The sequence below is a fragment of the Trachemys scripta genome, chromosome 4 (assembly GCF_013100865.1).
Source record: "Trachemys scripta elegans isolate TJP31775 chromosome 4, CAS_Tse_1.0, whole genome shotgun sequence".
In the NCBI taxonomy this organism is placed as follows: Eukaryota; Metazoa; Chordata; order Testudines; family Emydidae; genus Trachemys; species Trachemys scripta.
The window spans coordinates 55,129,353-55,140,144 of record NC_048301.1 but is presented as its reverse complement, the minus strand read 5'-3'; positions in this window follow the sequence as shown (position 1 = coordinate 55,140,144).

The following is a 10,792-nucleotide window of genomic DNA, read 5'->3' as shown; positions in this document are numbered from 1 at the left end:
CTTTCATCTCTTAAAAATAGCAAGGGTTTCCAGTAAAAGGATTAAAGTACACTGACTGTGAAAGCTTATATTTAAATACCTATCTAATCTTTGGATAACAAATAACTTTAGCCTTCAGTAGTCTCAAATCCCTCTCACTTTCTGAGCATTCATTTCAGCTCCTCAAAAATAAATAAGAAAAAATGATCACATCATCTTTTTTTCCATAATAGGATCTAGCATCAGCAATTTGTATTGATTCATCAGGTCTGATACTCCAAACAACACTAAATGATAGTAACAAGACCTCAATATCGCTGCTAGCTTTATACAGGAAACCAATGCTTTTGCTAGCTATTAATCCAGTGAGGAATGCTGCCTGCTTGCACTAATGCAAAGTTGATCCAGTTTCTTGTCTGTCTCCTACCAGGAAGCAACTAGAAAGTCCTAGTTGAGTAACTTTGCTGTCTAACAAGCTGAAAGCTGCCTTATAGTTCTTCAATAAGGCAATCCCAATATAAAAATATATTTTATAAAGCCAGTTTAATAGCATGCATGCATTTGTTTGACTTGGTAATCACCCCAAAACACATAGTTACTTTCACTCTGGCACTTTTCCCCTTTACTTCTGAAAAAAGTAACAATCCTGTTTAGACCCAAAGTTGCACTGACATTTTATTCATACAAGAGTCAAAAAATGCTAGGGGATAGTACCCACAGCCTGCCAAAACTTGACCAGTTCACATCTATATGAAGGTATAAAAGTTAACTCTCTATAAAATATTACTGTTTAAGGAAGCAGAGTGGTCAACTGGTTAAGCAATAGAATAAAACAACCTTTCAATCAGCAATCTTGCCTTCTCAAGGTTTTATAACCTTGTTTGTTACAAACCAACATGAGCACCGAGAAAACAAACAGCAAAAAAAACCCCAACTTGAGTTGCCTGCTGCTCTGTCCTAGCTGTCTCACATTCTGTCTCCCACAAATGGTGGTGTTTAAAAGGACCAATTCACTGTTTTCCTGTACCTTATTTATTCATTCACACAAGAGCAGAGTGTGTGCAAAATGCAACCATTCTGATATGGAACTGTTTTACAATGCACTTACTTTACACTTATGTAAATAGCCACCTACGGTTCAGGGCAATAGTGAATTAGCCCCTCAAAGTTTCCTATACACCCTCTAGAAACACATTTGGACTTTCAATCCCCAGAGCTGCCTCATTACTCTGCCTGGCACAGTTTTGTGAAGTTTAAACTGTAAACAAGTAGGGGCTCTGGACCCTTTCACACTCAGATACACAAAGGAGCTGTAAAAATCTACCTATCCTCAGGGATTGAAAAAACAGGAAAAAAATATAATAAGGGTTAAAAAATATTTACCAGTTGGAAGAGACAGCAATGCAGCAAACAGCAGCCAGATACAAAATGGCCAATTAGGGCTGCACCTGCTTCTCTCTCACAGATTTAAAGGACTGGTCACCCATAATCCCCCCCCCCCACCACCACCTTAAAACAAAAATAAATAAATACAAGCTCAGAAACACACCTGTAAGAAGGGGGAGCTGGTGCAGGAGAATTCAGTAATAACCAAGTACTCACAGAGAAAATAGTTTCCAAGGAAGGCCTAAATTCCTACCTTTCTGAGAGCTAGACACCCATATATATAGTAGACTGAAGTTTTCAGAGTGGGTGGCTGGGCTATTTGAGATAGTTATTATGTGTTTTGCTTTCTTTGGGTGTTATGATTGTAACAAAAGTCTACAGCTGCTTCCTGTGCTAAAAGTTTATCACCACTACTTCCAAGGGGCTGAATTACAGTTCCTGTAGGAACCAACAACTTTGAATTTCCTGACTTCTATGCATGTAAAATCTCAACAGAAAGTTGTGTAAAGCAGTAGCTCCTTCTGGAAAAGTATATTAATCTTCAGGAAATTACACTTTGATCCTTCAGACAAGTATGCCCTATGCAGCTGCTGATCTCTTCTTCTGAATTGCCCAAAGCTTCACTGCACAGCTCAGAGAGTTACCTCACCCAAACCCATCTTTAAACCCTCTTGCAGTTCACCAAGTCATTTGCACCCAGACAGCTAATCCACCTCTCAACTACTGGAACTATCCCTGGGCTCTCTGGACAATAGCCCAATGATACTGCTCCTCTCATCTGCTAGTGCCCTTCATAGAGTATTAGGGTTGGAAGAGACCTCAGGAGGTCATCTAGTCCAATCCCCTGCTCAAAGCAGGACCAACACCAACTAAATCATCCCAGCCAGGGCTTTGTCAAGTCGGGCCTTAAAAACCTCTAAAGATGGAAATTCCACCACCTCCCTAGGTAACCCATTCCAGTGTTTCACCACTCTCCTAGTGAAATAGTGTTTCCTAATATCCAACCTAGAGCTCCCCCACTGCAACTTGAGACCACTGCTTCTTGTTCTTTCATCTGCCACCACTGAGAACAGGGCCGGCTCCAGGCACCAGCTTACCAAGTAGGTGCTTGGGGCGGCCACTTTGGAGAGGGGTGGCACGATCAGCTGTTCGGCGGCAATTCTGCGGACGGTCCCTCCCTGCTCAGAGAGAAGGACCTCCCACCGAATTGCCGCCGCAGATCGCAATTGCGGCTTTTTTTGTTTTTTGTTTTTTTTGTTTGGCTGCTTGGGGCGATCAAAACCCTGGAGCCGGCCCTGACTGAGAACAGCCTAGCTCCATCCTCTTTGGAACACCCCTTCAGGTTGTTGAAGGCTGCTATCAAATTCCCCTTCACTCTTCTCTTCTGCAGACTAAATAACCCCAGTTCCCTCAGCCTCTCCTTGTAAGTCATGTGTCCCAGCCCCCTAATCATTTTCATTGCCCTCCGCTGGACTTTCTCTAATTTGTCCACATCCCTTCTGTAGTGGGGGACCAAAACTGGACACAATACTCCAGGTGTGGCCTCACCAGTGCCGAATAGAGGGGAATAATCACTTCCCTCGATCTGCTGGCAATGCTCCTACTAATACAGCCCAATATGCCGTTGGCCTTCTTGGCAACAGGGGGATACTGCTGATTCATATCCACCTTCTCGTTCACTGTAATCCCCAGTTCCTTTTATGAGAAACTTAGCCAGTCGGTCCCCAGCCTGTAACAATGCATGGGATTCTTCCTTCCTAAGTGCAGGACTCTGCACTTGTCCTTGTTGAACCTCATCAGATTTCTTTTGGCCCAATCCTCCAATTTGTCTAGGTCACTCTGGACCCTATCCCTACCCTCCAGCATATATACTTTTCTCCCAAGCTTAGTGTCATCTGAGAACTTGCTGAGGGTGCAATTCATCCCATCATCCAGATCATTAATAAAGATGTTGAACAAAACCGGCCCGAGGACCAACCCTCTGGGGCACTCTGCTTGATACACTCGACTAGACATTGAGCCACTGATCACTACCCATTGAGCCCAACAATCTAGCCAACTTTCTATCCACCTTATAGTCCACTCATGCAATGCATACTTCTTTTAACTTGTTGGCAAGAATACTGTGAGAGACAGTATCAAAAGCTTTGCTAAAGTCAAGATATATCATATCCACTGCTTTCCCCATATCCACACAGCCAGTTATCTCATCATAGAAGGCAATCAGGTTGGTCAGTCATGACTTGCTCTTGGTGAATCCATGTTGACTGTTCCTGATCACCTTCCTCTCCTCCAAGTGCTTCAAAATGGATTCCTTGAGGACCTGCTCCATGATTTTGCCGGAGACTAAAGTAAGGCTGACCGGTCTATAGTTCCCTGGGTTCTCTTTCTTCCTTTTTTTAAATATTGGCACTATATTTCCCTATCATGCTGTTGAAGGAAGGTAGATGGGAGAGTGCTCTGTGGCTATGGGGCCTATTTCTGATCCCTTGTACAATCACACCTCTGGGCAGAGATCCTCTGGGCAGTGTCCACTGACTCTCTAGGCATCTATGAGGAACAGTGGGCACTGTCGGGGGTTCTCTGTTTTGTGTCCCCCTCTGAATCCCTGATTTCTAACATTTGGTTCACTCCTGCTCCTGTTTTCTCCTTCATTGTCCCAAGTACTCATTTGTGGCTCGGGTTTAGTGGTGCCTCCCTCTTAGTTGAGGGGCAGGCTTAGACTCTCCTACCCCAGTACTCACAAATAATACAGTGCTTTTGACAAGACATGTGCTTCCCCAAGACCTGCCTCTCAGCCTTTCTCTCATACAGGAGGTCTGAGCCAACCGAATCCCAAACTATCTAAACCACCCAGTAAATCCTGGACAAGCACTGCCAAACCAGCTATATTCCTAGCCTTCTGAATGCTCAGGTTCCTGGTTCTGATCACCTAAAAACAGTAGCTTTTTAAAAGTTAACATTGATTCCTATGCAATATTATACTAAACATGTATTTTGGGGGTAATTATGATGATTTCCAAAGGTGATCCAATCTCACTAGGTCTGTGTATTCTGATTATCTGAAAATGAAGTAGAAAATGTGCACTAAATATTAATTTTGAATGCAGGGGTAGGGAACAAAAACAACAAGGAATCTGGTGGCACCTTAAAGACTAACAGATTTATTTGGGCATAAGCTTTCGTGGGTAAAAACCTCACTTCTTCAGATGCATAGCTGAAGGGGTAGGGAACAAAAACTATTACATTTCCTGCTTTTACATCAACACAAAATAAATTCAATTTTAAATACACTGAACAAAATAACCTTTTCCCTCTCTTAATTACTGCATTGAGATAGAATTCTGAGTGCATAGACATTTTCAGAAAATGAAAGTGGATCATCAGTAACTAAGGCTAATTCTAGGAGCACGGTTCTAAGTCTGCCCAGATTGTTCTAGAAGAAGAAATAGGCACTATTAATTCTGACTATTGAGCCAAGTAGGCATGTCCCACGCTGTTTAGAGCTTTCTGGCTAGGATTTTCTAAGGTGTTTGAGAGTTAAGCAACCAAAACCTATTGAAGTTTGATGGGAATTTGGTACCAAGGTTCCTTTGACAGTTCCAACCTATTGTCAAAACTAATATCTTAAATTCCACCTTGAAACCAAAAAGTAGCAAGTGTAGCTCACAGAACTCCTTATCAAGTGTTCCTGCTTAAAAGCACCACTTATCAAATAGGTTGCCACATTTTTCACCAATTTCAGTTTTCTGGCTGATTTAAGTGCAGCTCACTCTCTCTCTATAACACATGCAGTACTCAAGCCCTGAATTAACAAAAGTTTGGTTGCGGTAACCATGTCCACACCAGAAAAAAATGGATGCAATCTCCTAGCCAGAAGCAGATGAGAAAAACAATGCTTTTTTCCCCAAGAAGACTCAGCTATAATACTCCCAGTTTACAAACTTGCTTAACTAATGGTGGGCACGCACTCTTAGTTAGAGGGATAGATATCATCTCCACCATCAATTCTGGCTGTTTCCTCAACCTGCCAACATTATCTCAGTCTTATCTGGCCTAATGTCAGCTAGCTAGCACTTATCCATACCCTATTCTTGTACAAACACCGGCCCACATATTCAATAGCAACTAGCAAGGTCAGGTGAAATAGAGATATAGAGCTAGGTGTCATCATCATCCTGAAACTTCTGCTGCCCATACCTATTCAGTAACTCTCCTTACAGACCCAGGAGAAGAGGCAAGATAGAAACCTATGGAATGCCACATGCTAGTGCCCTGAGGAAAGAAGAATGATTACCTCATACACCTTCTCTGAATACTTAGAAAAGAAGGAATACTGCCATTCAACAGCAGCCCCATTGACACACTCTGCAAAACAGCCATAAGTATCAAAGGCAGCTGATAGACCTAACAACATAAGCATTGACATCCCATGTTCATCCATTGCCATCATCACTCACCTTATATGATAGTAGTTAAAGGTTTTCTTGAGGGCTACTGTCTAAAAGGCAGTAAAAGAAGGTTGTTTATTTGGTGGTGTTCATTCTTTTACATAGCTGAAAGTGTGCCAGGCAGTTTTGTTTATGTAAAGTTGGGAGATTATAATTTATATATTGTTTGAAGAGTGATTATAACCCTAGTGTTATGGGTGAAGGCTTCATTAATTCTGTTAATTTATGTTCTGCTCCCTCTCTTTTCATTTGTATCTTGATTCATCATTGATGGCTTTTGCTTATTTTACTTTTCCCTTTATATTTATCTGCCTTCCAGTGAAGGAAAGATGGAAATAAAATAAGGGAAAAGGTAAACATCATTTAAAAGAGTCAAAAGAATTCTACATGTAATGAAGCAGAAGCTGAATGTGTAAATTCAGCAAGATCTCTATACCTGATAATAATGTGGACTAAGATTACATGTGCTAGCTATCGTATTGAGTGGCAGCAAATCAAGGACATCTTGCAGACTATGAAATAGCTAAAATGGCTATGGGGCAGGCATGTCATAAATATGAACCTATGGAACATGAACTGTCATTTATTTTATGCTTGTTCACATTCTTATTTATTTTCCAAAAGCTAGTACAATGGAAACAATAAAAAGAAGACTCAACTGGCAGAGGTCTCACCTCTGTTGTGTATAATTTGCTGCTTAAAAGCTTACAGAGTAAAACATGTAAATATATGCAGACCTAAGAGTAAGGAAATTATAGAGGAGGACTGAGGGAACTATGGGACATAAACAAGAAAACCACCCAAAAACCACCATGGCTGCATAGCCCCTAGAAACCTGCTGTAAATTGTTATCTAGATTCTGCTTCCGCAAATTGAATATTCTGGGAACAATAGGATTTTGACAACATCTAGTAGGTGGTTAATTTGGGGCAGGGGAATCACAAGAATCTTCCATATACCCAGCTCTGCCACCATTTCCACTGTTGTTAGTGGAATACATCAATACATCAGAAGCAATACATTTATCAATACATTAGAAGCAAGAGGAAGACCAAAGACAGGGTAGGCCCACTGCTTAGTGAAGAGGGAGAAACAGTAACAGGAAACTTGGAAATGGCAGAGATGCTTAATGACTTCTTTGTTTCGGTCTTCACCGAGAAGGCTGAAGGAATGCCTAACATAGTGAATGCTAATGGGAAGGGGGTAGGTTTAGCAGATAAAATAAAAAAAGTTAGATGCCTGCAAGTCACCAGGGCCTGATGAAATGCATCCTAGAATACTCAAGGAGCTAATAGAGGAGGTATCTGAGCCTCTAGCTATTATCTTTGGAAAATCATAGTAGACGGGAGAGGTTCCAGAAGACTGGAAAAGGGCAAATAGTGCCCATCTATAAAAAGGAAAATAAAAAGAACCCAGGAAACTACAGACAAGTTAGTTTAACTTCTGTGCCAGGGAAGATAATGGAGCAAGTAATTAAGGAAATCATCTGCAAACACTTGGAAGGTGGTAAGGTGATAGGGAACAGCCAGCATGGATTTGTGAAGAACAAATCATGTCAAACCAATTTGATAGCTTTCTTTGATAGGATAACGAGCCTTGTGGATAAAGGTGAAGCTGTGGATGTGGTATACCTAGACTTTAGTAAGGCATTTGATACGGTCTCACATGATATTCTTATCGATAAACTAGGCAAATACAATTTAGATGGGGCTACTATAAGGTGGGTGCATAACTGGCTGGATAACCGTACTCAGAGAGTTGTTATTAATGGTTCCCAATCCTGCTGGAAAGGCATAACGAGTGGGGTACCGCAGGGGTCTGTTTTGGGACCGGCTCTGTTCAATATCTTCATCAATGACTTAGATATTGGCATAGAAAGTACGCTTATTAAGTTTGCGGATGATACCAAACTGGGAGGGATTGCAACTGCTTTGGAGGATAGGGTCATAATTCAAAATGATCTGGACAAATTGGAGAAATGGTCTGAGTTAAACAGGATGAAGTTTAACAAAGACAAATGCAAAGTGCTCCACTTAGGAAGAAAAAATCAGTTTCACACATACAGAATGGGAAGAGACTGTCTAGGAAGGAGTACGGCAGAAAAGGATCTAGAGGTTATAGTGAACCACAAGCTAAATATGAGTCAACAGTGTGATGCTGTTGCAAAAAAAGCAAACATGATTCTGGGATGTATTAACAGGTGTATTGTGAGCAAGACACGAGAAGTCATTCTTCCGCTCTACTCTGCTCTGGTTAGGCCTCAGCTGGAGTATTGTGTCCAGTTCTGGCCACCGCATTTCAAAAAGATGTGGAGAAATTGGAAAGGGTCCAGAGAAGAGCAACAAGAATGATTAAAGGTCTTGAGAACATGACCTATGAAGGAAGGCTGAAAGAACTGGGTTTGTTTAGTTTGGAAAAGAGAAGACTGAGAGGGGACATGATAGCAGTTTTCAGGTATCTAAAAGGATGTCATAAGGAGGAGGGAGAAAACTTGTTCACCTTAGCCTCTAAGGATAGAACAAGAAGCAATGGGTTTAAACTGCAGCAAGGGAGGTCTAGGTTGGACATTAGGAAAAAGTTCCTAACTGTCAGGGTGGTTAAACACTGGAATAAATTGCCTAGGGAGGTTGTGGAATCTCCATCTCTGGAGATATTTAAGAGTAGGTTAGATAAATGTCTATCAGGGATGGCCTAGACAGTATTTGGTCCTGCCATGTGGGCAGGGGACTGGACTCGATGACCTCTCAAGGTCCCTTCCAGTCCTAGAATCTATGAAGAACTTTGCAAAATTATCACTCAGCACTGTCATGCGCTGTCATGCATATATTCCTATAGAGCAGCACATTCTGAACAGGGAGGTACTGGATATCTCATCTTGATTTCCACTCTAGTGTTTCCAGTCAGAGTAGTTTCATGTGCGCTGTATTATAAATATGCTACAAGTCAGCATAGCTCCACAGGAGCCACTAGAGCTACATCAATGTGCAGCGCTAGGGATTTGTCCCTTTAACATTGGGAGACTTATTCCCTTCCACATTGAAACTCTGAACCTTTGCATTTTACTTTGGACAATGCTAAAAATGTGAGAAAATTAAATTCCTCCCATTGTAGGTGCAAGGAGCAGGAACGGATTCTGCAGGCCTATGTGTATTTGATAGAGTTTTATTATTTATTATTAAGACAGAAATGAAAATGTAAAGAATGGCCTGTCCCTTTAAGGGACAGACTAAAGCTTCAAGGCCAGATTTTCAAAAGATCTCAGTTCCTATTTAGACAGCTACTTGCAGCAGCCAGATTTTCAAATGCTCATGGGAGCTGTTAGGCACTGAGTACTTTTGAAACTCTGGCCAATAAATCATGGCCTACTTCAGCCAAATCCAAAGTCAAGGTCTGAAGTATGGCCCTTTTCAGCCCATTTCTGGAGAGAAATAGGGACAAAGTATATTCATTCTCTCTTCTTCTTTCAGCTACAACCATCTCCTTGCTACTAGACTTCACTCACAGCATAACCCTGGTATCTTGTTCGGAGGAGATAGAGGATTGATGGATTGATTCCCCACAGCTGACCCATCCCTCCTGTGCTGCAAATCCTTGCTTTCAGGACAGGTAGCTGGGGTCCACCTTTAGCCAGAAAGGATTACCTCCTTTCCTGCCACTCCCTGGCTGTGCCTATCCATCCTGTCTCACTTCCCTCACCCCATTTCATTAGAGTTATCATATTAGAAAAGAAAGTGTGACTATTTATCTTTAACACCAAAGCTTCCAACCCAAGTATGGAAATCACTCAGTCCCAATGAAGTGAAAATGTGATATGCTGAACCCAAGTCTCCCAGGTTCTCTCTCCACACAGGGAGGACTAGACACATAAGTGGAGGTCTATCATTCATATGTCCAATAATAAGGCCAGTCAGAGGGTGAATTGAACTGGCTCACAGCAACTTTGTGAAATGGTGCTTTTCCCCTAAGCTTTCATTTTAAAAAACCCTATAACTATTATAGGTGTGCAAAGATAACCTTCAAAATATGAAGTGTAAGATGATGCAATGAAGTCTGTGGACAGCCTGACACAATAGCTCTAGGAGAGGTGTGAACTGTGCTATTCATTTCAATTGAGTGATAACTCTACCACTTAATGATATTTTAAAAGTCAACAATGTTATTTCACTGGTGATTAAAGACTGTTAATCTTTAAGAGAGCTGTTCATGTTATGAAGATCAGCAGAGTCTACGTGAATAGCATCTGATAATGGTATGACAAGCAGTGGAACTTGGGAGAATATCAAACTCCTTTTTTCTCTAGTTTGACCCATAAGGTTGACCCCTAACATTAATATTACTGACATCTGTCTGGCCCCTTTTGCTTCTCTACTTGAACCTAGATTTTGGGAAACTGAGCTAAGCCAATTGCCTTCACAACACCAGGTACCATGCCAACAAAGTGGGGATTAAGCATAATAACCATGCATGAAACTTCTTGGACAGTTTTTTGAAAAAAAGGAGAAAACACCTATTCCTTTTGGCCAAGAAATTTGCAACTGACATAATCTGCCATCGGATGCCGATAGTTGCACAGAGGAAGGTCAACACCTTGCACACACATACACCATCTGTCCAGTTTTCAGTGAGTGACACATTCTTTCTTTATTCCAGATAGGATGACCATTGTTGCCCTATACAACCAAATAAAGGTCCAAGTGGCAGCAGTAACCTACTCCCCCTGATCTAACAAGAAGGCAAGATCAACCTAAAGGACAGGCTTGTTAGAACGGTCTCTGTTATCAACATGGTAAAACAGATGCACCTGCCCTATTTATTCATTTCTCAAGCATCCTCCAACCTATCTCACATAGGGCGAATATCATATCTGCCAATTGTGGGCCAGCCCAGTGCATGCCCAAAATGCTCACCTGTTGTGCCTTTGGGGTTCTTTTGCTAATCCAGTCCTGCATGGTGCTCAGATTTCTGTTCTCCCATTA